We start from the raw sequence: 19,691 nt of genomic DNA, 5'->3' as shown, positions 1-19,691 counted from the left end.
AATGTCTAGCTCTCCATATTTCCTGAACAAATCTTCCTAAGATAACTCTAATGATTTTGATATGTCATAGGGCAGAAGCCTTTTGTTTTTCCGCTGAATTGTTTGGCTATTTTAGACCTTTCCCATTCCATATGAGTTTTAGTACCTGTTTATGAAGTTTCTTGAAAAGTCCTGTTGGGATTTTTATAGAAATGGCTTTGAATTTATAGATCAATATGAGAAGAATGGGCATATTTGCAATACTCAATTTTTTCATTTATCTCACATGTCCTTTTTGTGTCCTTCAATGATATGATATAAATAAAGGACTTGTACATATTTTGTTACATTTATTTCTAGATCCTGATGATTTTTGTTGCTACTGTGAATAGTTTCTCTTAGTTTCTTATTTTCTAACCAGCTAGTTATTACTTCATAAATAATATTATATTTCCATTTACATAAATACATAATTTGCAAGAAATGATTTTTTTCTTTTCCTTCTGATCTTCATATCTCTTATTCTTTTATTTATGTCTAATTTAACTGGCTAGGACAACCAGTGCAATGAAGAATAGTTGTACTGATCATGGGCATTCTTATTTTGTTTCTGACTTACATGAGAATACTTTTGTAGCACTGAAGCTTCGTGTGATGTTGTTGTGGGATATTTAAAGTTCTCTTCTTCTAGTTCTCTAAGAGTTTTATATCATGAATTGTATTGGATTTTATTAAGTATTTTTTCTGAATCTATTGGACTGTGAAACCAGATTGCTTGCATTCAATTCCTAGTTCTGCTCCTCTGCTGCCATGTGGTATAATCTTGGACAATTACTTCTCTGTATCTCAGTTTTCTCATCTTTAAATTTAGGTACAACTGTCTACCATATAAGGTTGTTGAGAGGATTAAATGAGTTAATACATAAAAAGGGGTAAGAATTGTGCTTAGCCCTAGGAAGTACTCATTTTTTTCTTCATTACTTAGTGTTAAGTTATTTTAATTTAAATTATCATAATAAGTAAATTAATTACTAAATCATCTTGTACTCTTAAGTAACCTTACACATACTTATTTACATGGTTTGGATTTAATTTACTGTTTTAATTTTTTCATGTAATATTCATGAGTCATAAAGTGACTGTTCTTTTGCTATAGCAAAGAATGATGGATTCCTAGAACAACATTACACAAGAGCTTAGCAACTGAGGTGGCAACATTCCCAACTTTCTGGAGCGATTTATATCTGAGTCTTTTGATAAGCTGGAGATAAGAGATAGCTCTTGCATGAGCAAATTCAAAACTTGGCATATGGTGGAAAATGGTCACTAAACAAAAAGGAAAAGTGATTTTAGCTTTTCTGCATGTTTTACATTGCATCATTAATACATTGTATTATTTGTGTATGGAGATTTCCATATTTGGAATATTTGGAAAGATTCATTAACCAATGATGTACTGAGCACTTTCTATGTGCCAGGCAATGTGTTTTGTTGGCTTGGGGGCTTATCTTTGCTCTTGAGGAACTTAGGGGTCAATTAGGATCAATCTTGAAGTTGAAGGCAGGCCTATTTGTATCATTCAGGGAAACTCAATGATCTTTTTTTTTTTAATTAATAAAATTGAACTTTCTCTTCCATTTGCATTCTGAAATACAGGAAAAAAAATTTGAACTTTCTAATATCTTTCCTTCCTGCTTCGTTCACTCCCCTCAGCACCTTGGTTTAGGCCCTTGTCACCCTATGCTATTTTTCCCTGTATTGACTTTTCTTCCCTTCCTATCATGTGTAATGACCACTGGGGTCAGTTCCCTGAAAAAGTCCTTTAGTGGCATCCCAATACTTAACAAGGTTCTTGGCTTCTTAGTATGACAATGGTCCTTTTTTGTCTGGTCCTAACTTACTTTACTGGCTGCCTTCTCTGATTTCTCAAAACTAATCCAGTGGCACAGGTGGTCCTAACCACTCATCAGCCCCTAAAGGTTTCACTGTCCTGCTTTTGCAGCTGTGTTCTTATTTGTGCCATTTCCTCTGCCTTAAATGTTTTCTCCCCAACTAATTTTCAACCATCTTTTTTCAAGCTCTGTTCAGAGAGTACTCACTCTACAACCCTACTAGCTACATAGAAACCCTATAATTTATAATCTATAGCCCTTGTTAAATTCTTACCTTTCGTCACCAATCTTTATATCTAAATGTCTTTTCCAGATGGTCAGGTTCTTAGATAGGGTTCAAGTGGCTCACATGATACCTTGCATACAAACAGCTATTGCCAAATAGCTACCACTACTAAGTACCTACTATAATTGTGCTACAATTTTGCAAAGTAAGTATTATTATCTCTTTTAAATTGTGAAGAAACTTAGTATCAAAGAGATTAGGAAACTATCCTAACACCATATAGTTAGTAAGTGGCAAAACTGGTTTGTCTGAATCAAAGCTCTTGCTCTTTTTTCTATGCCATACTGCCCTTGTGCTAAAAATGAAGAAATAATTAAATAAAATCATGAACAGAAACATTTATGGTAAAACACACACTGAAAGTGACGTACACAATGAAAGCTTTGCTTTCATTGCCAGTATACTATAGAATCTTCACTTTGGTGACCATGATAGTTGCTATGGATTAACTGGTGTACTCCTACTTTCTTTGGACTTTCCTTCTACGTTTTTGTTGATACTAATGAATAAGGTTTGAATATTCTAATTTTGGCTTATTTGGGGGTAAGAAAAACCATAAAGTTTAGCCACACTTTGCTTGGTGTTTGTTTTATTTTAAGTAGAAAATTTTACATTTGCCTAATAACCTTTGCTGGGCAATGGATAAGGTAAAAAGAGTCTAATTATCTTTCATAAAGTACTTTTTCTCTGCCTCTGTTGAGGCCTAAAATACATGGGGAGGAAAAACATATGAAGTCTGCCATTCTTAAGTATATAGCTTGATGAGTTTATACACACACACACACACACACACACCTGTGTAACCACATCCAAGAGCAAGCTAGACAATATTACATCCATCGAGGATAAAATTCTCTCATTTACCTCCTGGTCACCACCTCCCCTATGGATCACACTCTTCTGATGTCCATCACTGTAGATTAGTTTTATCTATTCCTTCCCCCGCAGCCCCTTCCGCCCCAAGATGGTATCTCACTCTGCCACCGAGGCTAGAGTGTGATTGCATGATGACAGGATGACAGTGCACAGCAGCCTCAACCTCCCAGGCTCAAGTGATCCTCCCACCTGAGCCTCCCTGTTTTGTCTATTCTTGGATTTTAGGTATAACCAAACAGGATGTACTCTATTGTGTCTGGCTTTTATTCAGTGTAAATTTTTTAGAGTCATCTGTGTTAATGCATCTATCAATAGGTAGTTCTTTTTGTATTTTTTCTGAGTAGGACTCCATTACCACAATTTGTTTATTCATTCTGTTAATAGCTATGTGGGTGTGTTCTAGTTTGGGTTCTTACAAATAGACCTGCTGTGAATACTCATTCACAAGTCTTTTGGTGGACGTTTGCAGTATTTCACCAAGGAACAAATCTGAGACTAGAATTGTTAGGCCATAGGGGAGCCAAACAGTTTACAAAACTGAATGCATATATGTACACTTTTGCTAGCAATAGAGTTGTAGTTGGAGTGCACATTTTCATCAGCACTTGATATTGTTAGTCTTTTTCATTTTAAGCCCTCTGGTGGGTTTGAGGTGATATCTCATGGCTTCATGGTCTCATGGTTTTCATGTGCATTTCTTTGATGATTTCATGACTTTTCTGTGTATCTTTTAATGCTGTCTTTTGGTGTCTTAATGAAATCCAGTTTATCAGTTTTTTAATGGTTTGTCTTTTGTCCTGTTTAAGAAATCTTTGTCTATCCCTCAATCATAAAGATATGAATTTTTTTTTTACATTTAGATCTGTGACCCATTCCATCATCTATCTGAAATTAATTTCTGTATGATGTGAGATAAGGGTCAAGGTTAATTTTTTTCAGGATCGAAATGTAATTGCTCTAGAATCTTTTGAGGAATTTTTTTTTCCCTCCGTTGAATTGCATGGTGCCCTTGTTGAAAATCAAGTGCCTGAGTATGTGTGTCTGTTTTTGAACTCTAAGTTCTGTATCCTTGTTCTGTTCATCTACCTCATGATCGAAGATGGCTAGCTAAGTTCTAGCTATGATGTCTGTATTTCAGTCAGAAAAAAAAAAAAAATAGGAATAAATAAGACTCTGCTCCTGCTTCAAGGACAATTCCCAGAATTTGCACATGACATTTCTGCCTACATCTTTTCAGTAACGTGACAACCTTTATCTTCAAGGGACATTGAAAAATGTTTTTATTCTGGGGAGTCATGTGCCCATTTAAAATTCAGAGATTATATTACAAAGAAAGAAGGGAAGAATGAATATCAGAGAAAATTGGCAGTCTTTGCCATACTTTCTGTTTACGAGCGCTTTGTAGGTGCTTAATAAACGTTCATTTGATTCAATTTTATCTACTTCTCATTGAAGCCTTCTTGGTCAACTTTTGCTTGTAATCATACATGCAGACATCGCAGCTCTGTGATAGGACTCTCCCAGATCCACCTAATAAGAAGCGTGCCCTGTAGTAATGGGGTCAGCTACTTCCTAGTGAGAGAAATATCCAGACCTTGTTAAAGTTCTCTCAAATCACCCCGTGTTTCTTCTTTATGTGACACCATTGTGATCATAACAGTTCGGAGAAAATGAGACCCTAAATCAAGAAAATTTAAAGGATGATGTGGCTCAGGAGGTCTCAAAATAGAGTGGACGATGGTGGGAGTGTGACCAAGTTAAACAGTTTTTGGTTTTGGTTAGCTCCTGGCCATCCTTTATCCTTGATATTTTTGGAAAAAAGATCAGAGGTCTAGATTTCAGTTCTTCTCTTTGCTTTAATTTTATGACTGGCCACCATTAATATAGCCAGGAATGTAGGTATTTTATGGAAATATTTATTATTACTGGGCTTTGAAACAAAAACCTCTGTTTTATAATTAAGATTTGAGCCCATCAAGTGTTAAATTTTCTTTTCTCTTTCATCCCTGGAAAATATATTATGAAACATGTAGAAAGGGTGATCTTTCTTCCTTTAGTTTTCAGGAAAAAAAATCCTTATATTTCAGATTTGAAACATTTTATATAAGCATATGTATCACAATAGTGTTTAAATTTTAAGTGGTATGAGTATCTTATGACAGTATAACTTTTAAAGCTATTTAACTTAGAAAACGTTCATAAATTTATTCAACAAATATTTATAAGAGGTAAACATAATTTCAAACTTTGACTAAAATTGTTCACACCTAAATACAAAGTATAGAAATCTGTTTAAATTATGTAGTTTAGAATCATGTTTCCTTGGCTTAACTTATTCTTCAAATTAGTTTAACATTTATCCCCTTTCCAAAGCAAAGCAAAAAAAAAAAACCCCAAAAACCATAACAACAAAAAAGCAAAAACCAAAAATTATGCATCATTTATTGAATGATATGAAAAGGGTAGCTTGATACATGCATACAAATAATCTGTATAATACTGAAGTTTAAGTTTTTTTATTAATTAACTTTAAGGATAAATTGAGAGGGACCTTGCTTTATTGTGAATATTTTCTGTGTTGACCACTTGTTGTGAATCATTTTATTTAATTGTTCCAACAACCTGAGAATAGATAGTTTTATCTCCTTTGTACAAATAAGAAAAGTTTGGCTGAGAAAGAATGAAGCCTTTCCCAATATCAGACAGTTAATAAGTAATACAGCAAGCATTTGAATTCTGATTACTTGAATTCTGAGCACAGGGTGCCTGCTCTTCGTGATGGTTCCATCTTATTGTCTCTTAATTGTTCCCATTAGATGATAAGATAGAGGCATCACTGAGAGATGTGACATAGTCCAATTGCCTCCATGAGTTCAGAAAATCTGAAATTAATGCAAATTTGCTATGAGCAAATACATCAGAAACTGACATGTATTATAATGAGAACTTATAATGAGAATTTTAATTGGATTAGAGCCCCACTCTTAAGACATCGTTTAACCTTAATTACCTCCCTGATGGCCCTATCTCCAAATACAGTCACATTAGGGTTTGAGTTTTCAACATTTGAATTTTGAGGACACATTTGAATCTGTAACAGTGGATTTTCCAGAAACGCAAGCAGGAATAAAATGTTGGGACCGAATATGAGCTGCTCCAGTGGTCACGCTGCTGTCTCTCATCATCTTCCATACATTTTTTTTGTGAATAATAGTAGTAGTTATAATGCCATTAGTTTCATTTCGTTCCTACTTGAGATTTCAAGAGCTACTGTGAAGTAGGGCTGCCTTGTTAAATCTGTCTGCACTTCTGCAGAGTGTAAAATCAGTGTCATACGCTTTAATGGTAATACCTTTTCACATTCAGAGATGTTTAAAACTGCAATCTAAAAAATTGCTTTTAAACAGCGGAGGAAAGATATTCATATTCTCAGATGACACAGTGTGGAACATGTGGACATCCCATGCACTGTGAGGTCTTAAAATTTACAATATGTAGGAAAATTCCTCGTTTTTCTGACACCTTTCTGAGATTATTAAAATAAGGCAGATCCAAACCTAGTCTTTCCCACATTGCAAGTTATAAATTTCACCAGTATACTTTAGGGAGTCCCTGCTCCATAACAATTTTGAAATCCTTCAAAACCTGGAGAGTAAAATGCTTCTTGATTAGGCCCTGATTCTACCTTCTTGTTCATCATTTTCAGAAGCACTGGCCTTGCCCCCTAGGGAGTTCTTTTCTTTTTTTTTTTTTTTTCCTTAGCCATATATGAAGTGGACATTTGAGAATTTGCCCTAGTTGGGAACTGAGCAAACCTTTCTATCTTGCATATAGAGTATTGGGGGCCAAAGGATCATTTTAAGACTTCAGCTGATAGTCTTACTCTTTTTGGCAGCACAGTGCTCTCCAAAATTTGGAAGCTTTCTTATCTCTTTGTCTCCAATCAATTCTGTGTGCTAGTAAACACAGCCCTAGAATTTTCTTTTGTCATGCATGAGTCCTGGTTTTCAGATTTGCTACATTGATTTGCATTCTCACTCCCATAGCTGTCTTTCTGGTCCTAAAGGAAGTTATCTTGGGACTGGCTGGCTTCTATTGGAAAGCTTTACTTTTAATCTGATCTATTCTCTCAGTCATTTTATCCACATGAAAAGATTTAATGGATATATTATCTATCCTTGTCCTGAGACAATTTAGTTTTTTTAAAAAAAAGTTTTCCCGGCTAATGATCTTCAAAGTCTTACCTTTAACTGTTAGTGTAGGGGTGGAGAAGAAGTTAGTTTTTGTAGTTGCAAAATCTGAAATATCTGGCGTCTCCTCATTCCCTTTCACTTCCTGGAAACCGGATAGTTCTTTTCTAAGCTCAGCTCTTTCTTGAAGTACTTTGTCAAATGAAGCCAATAATAACCGATACACTTATCAATTGTGTGTGTGTGTGTGTGTGTGTGTGTGTGTTTTGTTTTGTTTTTTGTTTTTTTGTTTTGAGACAGAGTCTAGCTCTGTCACACAGGCTGGAGCGCAGTGGCGCGATCTTGGCTCACTGCAAACTCTGCCTCCCTGGTCCAAGCAATTCTCCTGCCCCAGCCTCCTGAGTAGCTGGGATTACAGGCGCCCACCACACCCAGCTAATTTTTCTATTTTTAGTAGAGACGGGGTTTCACTGTGTTGGCCAGGCTGGTCTTGAACTCCTGACCTCATGATCCTCCCGCCTTGGCCTCCCAAAGTGCTGGGATTACAAGCGTGAGCCACCGTGCCCGGCCGCTTTCTGTTTTTTTCTGTGTGTGTGTGTGTGTGTGTTTGTTTGAGACGGAGTCTCACTCACTCTGTCACCCAGGCTGGAGTACAGTGGTAGGATCTTGGCTCACTGCAACCTCCACCTCCCAGGTTCAAGTGATTCTTCTGCCTCAGCTTCCCGAGTAGCTGGGATTATAGGCACGTGCCACCACACCCAGCTAATTTTTGTGTTTTTAGTAGAGATGAGGTTTCACCATGTTGGCCAGGCTGGTCTTGAACTCCTGACCTTAAGTGATCCACCTGCCTTGGCCTCCCAAGGTGCTGTGCACCACCTCGCCCAACCATATTTCAATTGTTTTTTCTTACCTCTTCTCCTAGAGCTACAAGTAAATTTGGCAGGAGATCTGCCTCCTGAACTAGCAGAGGCAAATGTTTTACCAGATATGTTGCCACTGTATAAAACACATCACTATCTTTCTGGCCCTTAAGATCACTTTCCTCACTACTTGCTGACCACTAAACCAAGGTCATATATTTTAGGTTTTTGCAAAAACATCCTACTTCTGGTACCAATTTCTATGTAGTCAGGATGGGCTAACATTATGTTGTGCTAACAAGCCATCCCCAAACCTCAGTGGCTTCATTCAAAAACAGTTTATTTTTTGCTTACAATAAACATCCACTGTGGACTTGCAGAAGACTCTGCTTCACACAGAAAGACTCAAGCCTGTGAGTGTACCACCTTTGTCATTGTACACTTTCTGGAACACTTGGCCTTCTCAGCCACTGTGGTTCAAAAAGAGAATGTTCAATGGTTTTTCCTCAGTAATCAACTTTTTATTAAAGTCTAGAACTAATCTCATGCCCCTCCTAACCATACAGGGGTACAGTTCAAGCCAGAATATAAATAGAAACACTTTTACCATACATCTAAATATTTATAAGTTATAAATTATGCAGACCAACTAAGTTCAAAGCTAACCAACCAAGTCCAAAATATATCTTTCCTTGACCACTTTACCTCATATTTCCTGGAAAACCATGTTTGAATGTGGACTTCTTGGAGCCTATACCTCTAGAACATGGCACTGGGGGGCAAGCTGGCTACTAGGCCCTGGCCTGTCTTCCCTTCTTTTAATGTTCTGGGATCACTCTGCCCACTATGTCCATATCTCCTGCAAACAGACACCCCTTGGCCACCCCTTGGGCCTAGGGACTGCATATAATAGGGGCACAGTCTGCCCTTAAAAACAGAGATCTAGGAAAGAGCCTGTGCAGTCTTGGTTAGCAGGCTTGAAGCTCTTTGGACAAGGAATGCCATGGTTCTGGGAACCAGGAGCATAGCCTCGGGGAGGGAGTGTAGGCCTGGGTGGGCACCTTCCCCTTAGGCCTTTGGACTCCTCATGATAAAGGAAATGTGCAGCTAGAGAAAGGCCAGAATGGAACATGGATCCTAAGACAGAGCTCCACTCACCTTGGTGAAGGGCAGTGCTGAGCGAGTGCAATGTCTGAATACCTAGAAAACCAGACATGTTATGGGATAAGCACATAACTCTGTTCCACACCTCATGCTCACCAATTTGGCTTCCGTGGTAGAATTAGGGAGGGAAGATGCCCTAATCACCAAGATTCAGTATCATGGCCCCCCAGGGCCATGTTCTAGAGACAGACTCCAAGAAGTCCACATTCAAACATGGTTTTCCAGGAAATATGAGGTAAATTGGTCAAGGAAAGATATATTTTGGACTTGGTTGGTTAGCTTTGAACTTAGTTGGTCTGCATAATTTATAACTTATAAATATTTAGATGTATGGTAAATTAAAATCCTCATTATAAAGTTCCATTATGATATATAAGTCAGTTTCTGAGGTGTTCCTTCATAGCAAATTTGCATCAGTTCTAGGTTTTCTAACCTCATGGACATAATGGGCCGATGTCACACCTGTCAGAGTGATGCCCCTATCTTGCCATCATCTAATGGAAACAACTAAGAAACAATGAAATGCTTATTATCTGTCTGATGTTGGGAAAGATTTTATTCTTTCTCAGCCAGAATTTTCTTATTTGTACAAAGGGGCTAAAGCCACCTATTCTCATGTGGTTGGAACAATTAAATAATTTATACCAAGTGGTCAACACAGAAAACATTCATAGGCAAAGCAAAGTCCTTTTTCTCAAATAAAAATAATGAAAAACAATGAGATATTCTAAGGAGTGTGTCTGATATATAATGCAGCAGCATGACACAAGGGAGGAAAGAGGGGTTGGGTCCCTGGAAGATGAAGTCTTTAATATCCTGAAAAGAGTGCCTTGGGGCAGCCCTGGGCTCTTGCATATCTTGAAGGGAAGGTACGTTTTTACTATCTCAACCTAGTAATCTCTCTTGAGCCTCAGTGTCCTGGTTTTTAAAATGAGGATAATAAGAATTGCTTTGATGACCTTGATAAAGATCTTTTGATAGAGTGGTAGAGATAAGAGCCTGGGGAATGGGTTGGAAAGTGAGTGGGAGGTAAGGAAATGGGGATTATCTAAGTTTTCTGTTCTTTTCAGAAGTTTATCTGAGAAAGGGTGGGAGTATAGTGGGACCTGGAGGTCAATGAAGGTTTTGTTCTTTAAAAATTGAGGAATATCAGCCGGCCACGGTGGCTCATGTCTGTAATCCCCACACTTTGGGAGGCCAAGGTGGGCGGATCCCGAGGTCAGGGGATGGAGACCGTCCTGGCCAACATGTTGAAACCCCGTCTCTAATAAAAATACAAAAATTAGCTGGGCATGATGGCACATGCCTGTAATCCCAGCTACTTGGGAAGCTGAAGCAAGAGAATCGCTTGAGCCTGGTAGGCGGAGGTTGCAGTGAGCTGAGATCATGCCACTGCACTCCAGTCTGGCAATAGAGCGAGACTCCATCTCAAAAAAAAAAAAAAAAAAAAAAAAAAAATTGGAGAATATCAGAGCGTAGTATGTGTCGATGACAAGTATCTTTAGTAAAAAGGGAGAAGATAATGTATAAGAAATTTTGAATAGAGAGGTGGAGTTGGCCTCTGGTTCTAGGGAGGGTGCATCCTCTTGTGGATATAGGGAAGTTTCTAAGTTTAGAGATAGAAAGCGGAGATGCCCTATCCAACAGCTTTTGTTTTCTCACAGAAGCATGAAGAACGGATGTTAACAGAGAGATGTTATGTGTAAGTATTAGGAGTGGGGAAGGCAATTGGAAGATAAAAGAGAAGGTGTGAAATGAAATGACCAAAGATTAGGGAAATGTTGCATAATTGTTGGGCAGTCTTTAGAACCCAAGTGAATTTGAGTTGGCAGAGTTAAGAGTGTATGTATGTTTACCCATGGTTACATATATGGAGAGAGAAAGAGAGATTGATGACAAAGAATTGACCCTGATGATTATGAAGGCTGAGAAATCCCACAGTCAACTGTCTGCAAGCTGGAGACTCGGTAAAGCTGGTGGTGTGATTCTGGTCCGAGGCTGAACGCCTGAGAAGCAGAGGAGCCAGGGGTATAAATCCCGGTCCAAGGACAGGAGGAGACTGATGTCCCAGCTCAGGCAGGCAGAAAGAAAAGGGGGTGAATTCCTCCTCCTTCCACCTTTTTGTTCTATTCGGGCCCTCAGTGGATTGGATGATGCCAGCCCATATTTGGGAGGGTGGTACGCTCCGAACTCCACCAACACAAGTGCTGATTTCATCCAGAAATACCTGCATGGACATAGCCGGAAATAATGTTTAACCTGGCACTTGTGGCACGGTCACGTTGACACAATTCACTGTCATATCACACTCTCCAGGGATGAGAACTCATCTCTGAATCCTCCCTGCATTTCTACTGTAGTAGCCTTTCCACTCTATTGTTCCTGTGCGTTTTTAATGTCCCCTGGGGCACCCCCAGACACACTGAGCTGCCTATCTGGGCTTTCTAAGTTATCCCTGAGGTATGCATTATTATTTGGTTAGTGCTGTGATTACAAAAGTGCATAGGTTTTGAGTGGTCTACTCTGAATTTTTCTTCCTCTGTTATTTTTGGTGTGAGATTTTGCAGACCATGAGTTATTTCAAACATATGTGACCTGTCTTCATGTCTATGTAAGGGCATTGCAATGAACTGAATGTGTGTGTCCCTCCAAAAGCCATGTGTTGAAACCCTAATCCTAATGAAATGGTATTTGAAGGTGGGGCCTTAGGGAAGAAATTGGGACATAAGGGTGGAGCCCTCAGGAATGGGATTAGTGCCTTTATAAGAAGAGGACAGACAACTAGCTGGCTTTTCTTCCTACCTTGTGAGGATAGGAGAGCCAGCAGTAGACAGTTGGAGGAGGTTCCTCACCAGAACCTGCCCATGCTGGCACCATGATCTCAGACTTCTCCCCTCCAGAACTGTGAAAAATAAATGTTGTGTCAGCCATCCAGTCTATAGCACTTTGTTATTACAACCTGAACTGACCAAGGCAGGCATGGTCAGTTTTTAGAATTTTCAAATGCTTTCATGTAAAACAATAAAGGATATCATCTTCCTGGCAGATAATTGCAATTCAAAGGAAAGTGCCCACAGTAGCCCCTGTTGCCAGGTCTTGCCTTTCAGGGAAGATCTTGGTTTCCTCCTCCAGAACCTCTGATGAAGTGGAGCCAACCTGCCATTAACTCTGCTGTGATTGTACTCATCACTGCCAAGGGCATTTATGGGATGTTCGTGCATGGCTATTCTTTGTAAACTAAGTTATACAGATATAGTCTTTATCCTCTAAGAATTTAATAACTTAAAAACAGTGACATAAACAAATGTTACAGCTGAAGTGATGCACAAACTTGAAAAATTTAGTTAATCTTGTAGGATGTTCTAGAATGGTGAACCACTGAGGAACCATACAGGTCACACCGTACACCACCAGATGACTGTGTTTAGCAGCAGAGAGAGAGTGATGTTAGTTTAGGCATAATCATTATTACTTACCAAGACTTACTGGACAAACATCACTGGGAATGGAAAAGTGTTTCTCAGTTCTTATCTTATATGTATGGGAAAAGCTTGGCAGACAAGATAGAAAGGTTATTCTAAATAAACACTATGCTTTTAGAAAGATATGAGAAACAAGTCATGTTAAACTTAAAGGAGGCTTTGTATATGTGTTTCCCTGGGAGAAGAATTGGAGATAAATGAGGAATTCTGATTTTTCTTTGTTCTTAGAACGTTGACATCTATTTTGTCCCATGTGTTAGACAGAGTTTTCAGAGAAAATTAAGGTTACCATCTGCCTTGTATTTACTCGAGAAGACCAGGACACAGTGTTTTCTTGTAATAATAATGCTTATAAAAGTCTTAACTCTAGGAGCCATTGAAAACAGAGCTGTATCCAATGTCCCCTGAGTCTGTCACGCTGGCCCAGCCACGGACAACTGGCTTCTTGGTGAAGAAGGGCAAACAGGCATCGTAGGGTGGTGTCTGAAAAGGAGAGGGTTTCCTTCACCCTGATCCTTTGCTTACCCACCTTTAAGAAAATGTGAGTTTTTACTTTGGGAGACCAAGGTGGGAGAATCTCTTGGGCCCAGGAGTTCAAGACTAGCCTGGGCAATATAGTGACACCTTGTCTCTACCAAAAAAAAAAAAAAAAAAACCCGGGTGTGGTGGCACATGCCTGTATTCCCAGGTACTTGGGAGGCTGAGGTGGGAGGATCAATTAAGCCCCAGAGATCAAGGTTGCAGTGAACCTTGATCACGTCACCACACTTCAGTCTGGGTGACAGAGACTCTGTCTCTAAATAAATAAATAAATAAATAAATAAATAAATGCCTTGAGTAACTGGAGGAGATTATAAAGCTAGTTAAAATCAATTAATAGTGATTTCTAGAAATCTCATAAGATGTAAGCATTTTAATTTAAAGTTTTTTTTCTTTTTAGCTATCTTTTCACTGAAAATGTTTTTAATATATTTCAATGTTAACGAAGTAATGAATTAACTTCCCTCCCAGAAAGTCGAGAATAATAGCATGTATCTTCCTGTGGAAGATGAACTTCAGAGCTCCATTTCCCTAGTTCCTATGTATAACTCGGTTATACGCACACCAAACCATGCTAATAATGCATTCTCCTCCCCTGGCTGCCTCTTGAACTTAGATCATCCAGGAGACGTCTGTAAAATTAGCACTGTAAAGAAAGCCTTGCCAGGGTATTTGGGGCAGCATATCAATGGCTTATTGAGTAGGCGCCTTTTAAGCACTGTTGAATGATAGGCAAAACTGTCACAGCTATGCATAAATGTGCTGTATAGTTTCACAGAAGAGAATACTAGTCCTCAGTAATAATGCTATATTATTAAGCTAATAAACCTACAGGAAGTTTGTCACAATAGGTGTCTGTTAAATTGCTATAAGCTGAACATTATCTTTGGAGTTTTAGATGTCTCTATTGGCTGAAGAGCCTAATTTTGAAGCTTTTATCTGTTCAAAAATTTCAGTTCTCCCATCATCATCTCTGCTCAATTGAATATGTCTTTTTCAAGAGTAATCTTGACTATGTATAAACTGCTGCCTGTCAATCCCCAACGAATGTTAAGACTATCTGTTCAGGGCTGGTGAACAGTTTGTTGCTATAATATAAAATCTTTTCTGCATGTCCCAACCTTTGTTTTTGGCAATTTCCTATGATTTCATGCTTGAATAAAATACTCCTTCCATTTTACACATCATTGCTTTGGACATTTTCCTTGTTGAATTCTGGTATGTTAAAGTGAAGCTTACCAATAATTAGGTGATTTATTTGTCATAGCAATGAATGGTGACATCAAAACATCTTGACTTTATCATGGGTTTCCTTGAGGGATGGTAGAGTCTGGGTGCCCAGAGTCTGGTCCCAGGTTCCAGGATTTGCCACTGGTTAGTTGTTTGACTTTAGGCAATTTGTAAACCTCTTGGTGCCTCAGTTTTCTCCTGGGCCAAACAGGGTCAATGTGCATACATCAAAGGCTTGGAAAAAGGATTAAATAATATATATACATATGTATGATTTAATATATATATGTGTGTGTATATATATACACACACACACACACATAATAATATATAATATGTAGCTTGGCCCATGGTAAGCACTCAGAGGTTTCTTGTTAGTAATATGTTGAAAATATGGAATCTGTGAGTGCAGACATCACTTCTGGCTCCCTTACTTTTTGCGTTTTGATTTTTGAAATGAGTGATCTATGCCATGCTAACAATAAGAAAAACTCCCTGGAGAAAGTATTCCTTAAACTAAAACTTTAATGCAGAAAACTAAAAGTATTCATTCAAGATTTGACATATAACTAGGAAATAGTAGTAGTAGTAGTAGACATAGAACTATGGACAAGGAGTGAAATACTCTTTGTAAATGGCTGTTATTATTTTAGTGTTAAAAATAGATGTGCAATGGGTCAGGGGCAGAAAGAGGTTGTGGCAAAGGAGGTGGTGTGTGTTTGTAAAAGGGCAACATGATGGATCCTTGTGATGGAACTGTTCAATATTTTGACTAGTGGTAGATATGTGAGCCTACACATGTCATAAAACTGTATAAAACACACTAATACAATTAAATGGGAAATCGCAATAGACTAGTAGATGGTATTAATATAAACATATCGGTTGTGATATTGTACTGTTGTTTTGTGAAATGTTACTATTGTGGGAGACTAAGTAAAGGCTCTTTTAAAATTGCATATGAACCTACAATGATCTCAAAATTATAATTAACAAATAAATGCATGTGCAAATATTATATAAAACTAATAATTTTTATTTTTGTTTGCAGATTGTTCCTGCCTGATTCATAAACATCGTGATTGACTTTTGTAAGCTGATATTTCAATTTCTTTTATCCTATTCCCCCAATACCTTGTCTCCTCTAATAACTTGATAATGGTTTTTTAGAGCTCCTAGAGCAAAAATTGGAGCAAAACTTTTTTGTTATTTGGTTCTTACATTATTTTAAAGTCTGTCTCACTTTTTCTGGTACTCTTAGATAATAGTTATTTTGATAGTGATTTTTGAAGTACATGTCTTGGCCTAGGGGCATTTGTTTCCTTATAGTGACTTCTTATCAGAGTTATGGTTAGTGGGAGCAAAGGGCAGAGCTGAGGTTGTATATAGATGCAGACATCCTGTTGGGCATTAGTCTTCCTCCAAAACATATTTATGTATCTTTGTTTTTAAATAGTCTATGAAGTGTCATTTTTATGGAGGAGAATTGAAATATACTAAATCAATTTTAAATACATCTTTGAGAAGTTATTTTCTGAGATGGTTTTGTTTTTCATCATGTTAGCAGGAGAGGAGAATATTGTTACAAAGTAACTTAACAAGGATTTGCATTCTCTGACAGATTCTAAGTCTGTATCTTGAATCTTGTTCTAGCAGGTTCTGTTTCACCTCTTTTGAAGCCAGCAAGAAGACACACACCTCTGATACAGTCTTCCCGATAGCACCTACCTTGGCATACTCATTCCTTAGGATGTTAACTGATATTATATGGAAAATGAGCATATGGTCATTTAAATTTGGGAAAAAAGCTGAGTTAAAATCAAATTAGACTTGTTTATTTCCAACAAGTGATTATCGATGGCCTTTGGTCTGTGGTGTTTCTCCAACATATTTCACCATACAACCCCTACCTCACCAAATATACCATCGAACTGGTGCTCCACGGAAAAGTTTGAGAAATTTTGCTTTAGAATTTAGGAAACTGATATAAATGACAGAATTAATTGTACATTTTTCAGAATGATAGCGAAAGAAAAGAAGGACATTTGAGCAGAACGCAAGTTGGACCATAAAAGGACAGTTGGATTAGCTTAAAACAGCTGACTTGGAGTTAGGCCTAAATCATTATTATAAATATAGTTATAAGACAACATAAAAATTTAAAATCTGGAAAGTAAAAATAAATCATTGTTCCTTATTCCTTGAAGATTCAGGATCTGTCCTTCCCTGTAAGACTAATGTGTCCTAATTCTTGGTGATTTTCAGGCTTCGTAGAGTCTTAACAGCCTGGCCTCTCGGTTTCTTGATTTCCTCTCCTTCAATGACCTTGTCTTCCAAACTACATTAGCAACTTTCTCCCATAGTCATACTGTGGGCCTAGTCATTAATAAGAACTGCTCTCACTCCATGATCTTGAGTCCCAGCACCCCATTCTCCATCTGTCCTCCCACTCCAACACATTGTTAACTCCACCTAGACATACAACTTTTACACTGCAGCACACTTCCTTCATATCTCACATCCTCCCTTACTCAACGTCGATAGCCTACCCTCTCATTAAAATCACTCATCCATTCATCTTCTCTGTCCCTCCCCTTTGCTTTGTTGTACTTAGCCATCTATGTCCCAGTGTCTTGGTCTGCTGATTCCATGCCTGCAGCAGTGCAGCTGAACATAGCTGGAGAAAGATACCCAGCCATGCTCAATTTAAAGCTTACCCTTGTACTTATATTCTTAGTCCCATCTCCTCTCACCTACTCAAGGATATAGCTACAGTAGTTGTCCCTTCTCTCTCCTGCATCATGCATTCCCACCTCCCTGCTTTACTTAAAAAAATTATTTAACTCCCATTCCTCTCTAAGTACTACCCCATTTAATGTCCCTGCTTCCTTTTACACAATTTCTCAGTTCTGTCTGGGCATTCCACCAAAGTTCTCAAGTGTCACCAGCGACCTTCATATTGCAAACCCAACCATTAATTCTCAGTCCGTATCTTCCTTGACCTGTCAGAAGCACTGACCCCACTGATCATGCTGCTCTGTGAAGTATGTTCTTCCCTTGTCTTCTGAGTCTCCACACTTTCCCAACTGCCTTCCTATTGCATGTGACTACTCTTATCTTTCTTGCAGTTACATCCTCATTGTCCTGACCTCCAAACATTGGCTGTCCCTGGGCACAGTCTCTGTACTTGTCCTCTGTCGATTCTCACTCCCTAGCTGCTCCCATTCATTTTCATGGCTTTAAATACATATATGCTGGCAACTACTAAATTGTCTCCAGTGTGGACCTCTTCTCTAAACTCCAGATTCAAATATCCAATTGCTGGATGTCTAATAGGCATATCAAACCTAACGTGTCTGCACCTGAGCTCCGGAGTTCTTCTCTGTTCCCAACCAAACTTCCTTCATCCTAAGTAGCCATTTACCGAGATGAGGAAGACTCTTCTTCCAGTTGCACAGGCCACGTGCCTTTGCAGCATCCTCATTTCATCTCTCTCACCCTCTACACATTCAGCTCTCAGGAGATACTGTCAGCCCCACCTTCCATAAATCCAGAAGGTGACCACTTCTCCCCAGCTCTTCTGCTACTGCTCTGGTGCACACCTTCATCATCTCTTTATAACAGTAGCTATCTAGCTGGTCTCCCTGGTTTCATACTTTCTCCCCTAGAATTCACTCTCCACACAACAGCCGATAAATTATTTAAAACTGTAAGTCTGATCATGTTACTTTTCTGCTCCAGTGTCTCCAGTCCCTCCCATCTCGCTTACGGAGGCTTATCAGCTCCTATGTGCTATGGGTCCCATTACTTCTGGCCTAATCTTTTACCGCTTCCCTTCACCGACTGCTTTAGCCATACCAGTTTTCTTGTTTCTGCATCAGAGTTTTGCAATTATTGTACCCAGAAATAGCCACATGACTTACATCCTTACCTCCTTCAGATCTTCCCTAAATTGTCATCCTCTCACCCATGCCTTTTTCCCCGACCAGCGTGTTTTAAATTGACACTGTTTTCACTGCTAAATCACCATCTGATACATATTTTACTTGAGCTTTGTTATGGGATACAGTTAAGCTACTAGAAACAATTAATTTAAAGATAAGCTTAATTCATAGGTGCGCTTCACAAGGGCAGGAATTTTTGCGTGTTTTGTTCACAGTGGTGAATCCCTAGCACCTAGAACAATGCCAGGAAAAACAACCACTCAATAAATGCTGGTTTAATGAAAAAGATAAATCTTAAAAACCAAGTCCACCGTATATATCCCACAAAGATAGGAAAGTGGGATTGGGGAAAGGGATGCTATAGTAGTTTGACTTTGCTTATTACACCCTTCTCTAGTTGCTGACTGATCATAGAATTGGGTAAATGGCTTGAGCTGGGACAATTTATTGTAAATATAAAGCACTAAGGCAAATATAAAGGATTGGAACTTCGTACTGAGAGGACTTCTGCTTCCAGCCATCTTGTAATAACAGGAACTGGAGTTATTCTCTCGCCTAAAATAGCCTAACAAACTGGAGTTATTCTCTCGCCTAAAATAGCCTAACAAACCTACACACACAAAAAGCCCATAAAACATATGAAACAAAGGCATTCCGACATTGGACAAGTGGCACAAGACAGTGAACCCTGAGACAAGGAAAAAACAAATGATTTGCCCCAGGCTGCAGTGCAGAAAGGCAGAACCCAAACACAGGTTATCCTAGGTTGAGATGATGGAGTTAGGAATTCTGGGAGGCTAAGGCAGCTAGAATTTGAAGGACAGAGTACCAGAGAAGAGAGAGTTAGTTACACAGAGAGTGAGCTCCAGAGATCTTCAGAGGGCTCTCCTGGAGGCTTCAGCCAAGTGCTGATTAGTGCATATGCATAAGAGAACTACCCATGGATGAGGAAAGAGGCACTGGGAAGAAAAAAGTAGCTCATATAAGGCAGTGAAGAGTGTGCCCCCCCACCCCACCCCCACCATTCAGAGTGGAAAAACCTTGTATATAAGTGGGATTAGATGGTGTACTCAGAAGACTAATGCTTCAGCGATGAGGCAAAATTAGCCCTAGACTAGTCTAATCTGATCCTGCCTAAAAAATCTTAAAAGTAAGCCATTCAAGACAGGTCATAAAACTGTTTTGTAAAGGGCCAGATGGAAAATATTCTAGGATATGTGGGCCATGTGGTCTCTGTTTTAACTACTC

The 19,691-nt window shown here is 38.7% G+C and overlaps 1 protein-coding gene across 33 annotated transcripts in view; it reads left to right on the top strand.

Moving 5' to 3' along the window:
• The window catches only part of PLAGL1 (PLAG1 like zinc finger 1), a 120,465-nt gene that overhangs the window by 61,237 nt on the left and 39,537 nt on the right, over positions 1-19,691 (top strand). For 27 of the 33 annotated variants that reach the window (XM_054558262.2, XM_063725036.1, XM_003776934.5 and 24 more), the window contains one exon: positions 15,551-15,590. The exons of the other annotated variants lie outside the window; for them this stretch is intronic. The gene's annotated coding sequence lies outside the window, so the exon portion shown is untranslated. The remainder of the gene's footprint in view (positions 1-15,550; positions 15,591-19,691) is intronic. 33 annotated transcript variants of the gene reach the window in all.

This window comes from Pongo abelii, chromosome 5 (assembly GCF_028885655.2).
Source record: "Pongo abelii isolate AG06213 chromosome 5, NHGRI_mPonAbe1-v2.0_pri, whole genome shotgun sequence".
In the NCBI taxonomy this organism is placed as follows: domain Eukaryota; kingdom Metazoa; phylum Chordata; class Mammalia; order Primates; family Hominidae; genus Pongo; species Pongo abelii.
This window is presented reverse-complemented; position numbering and strand designations above follow the sequence as displayed.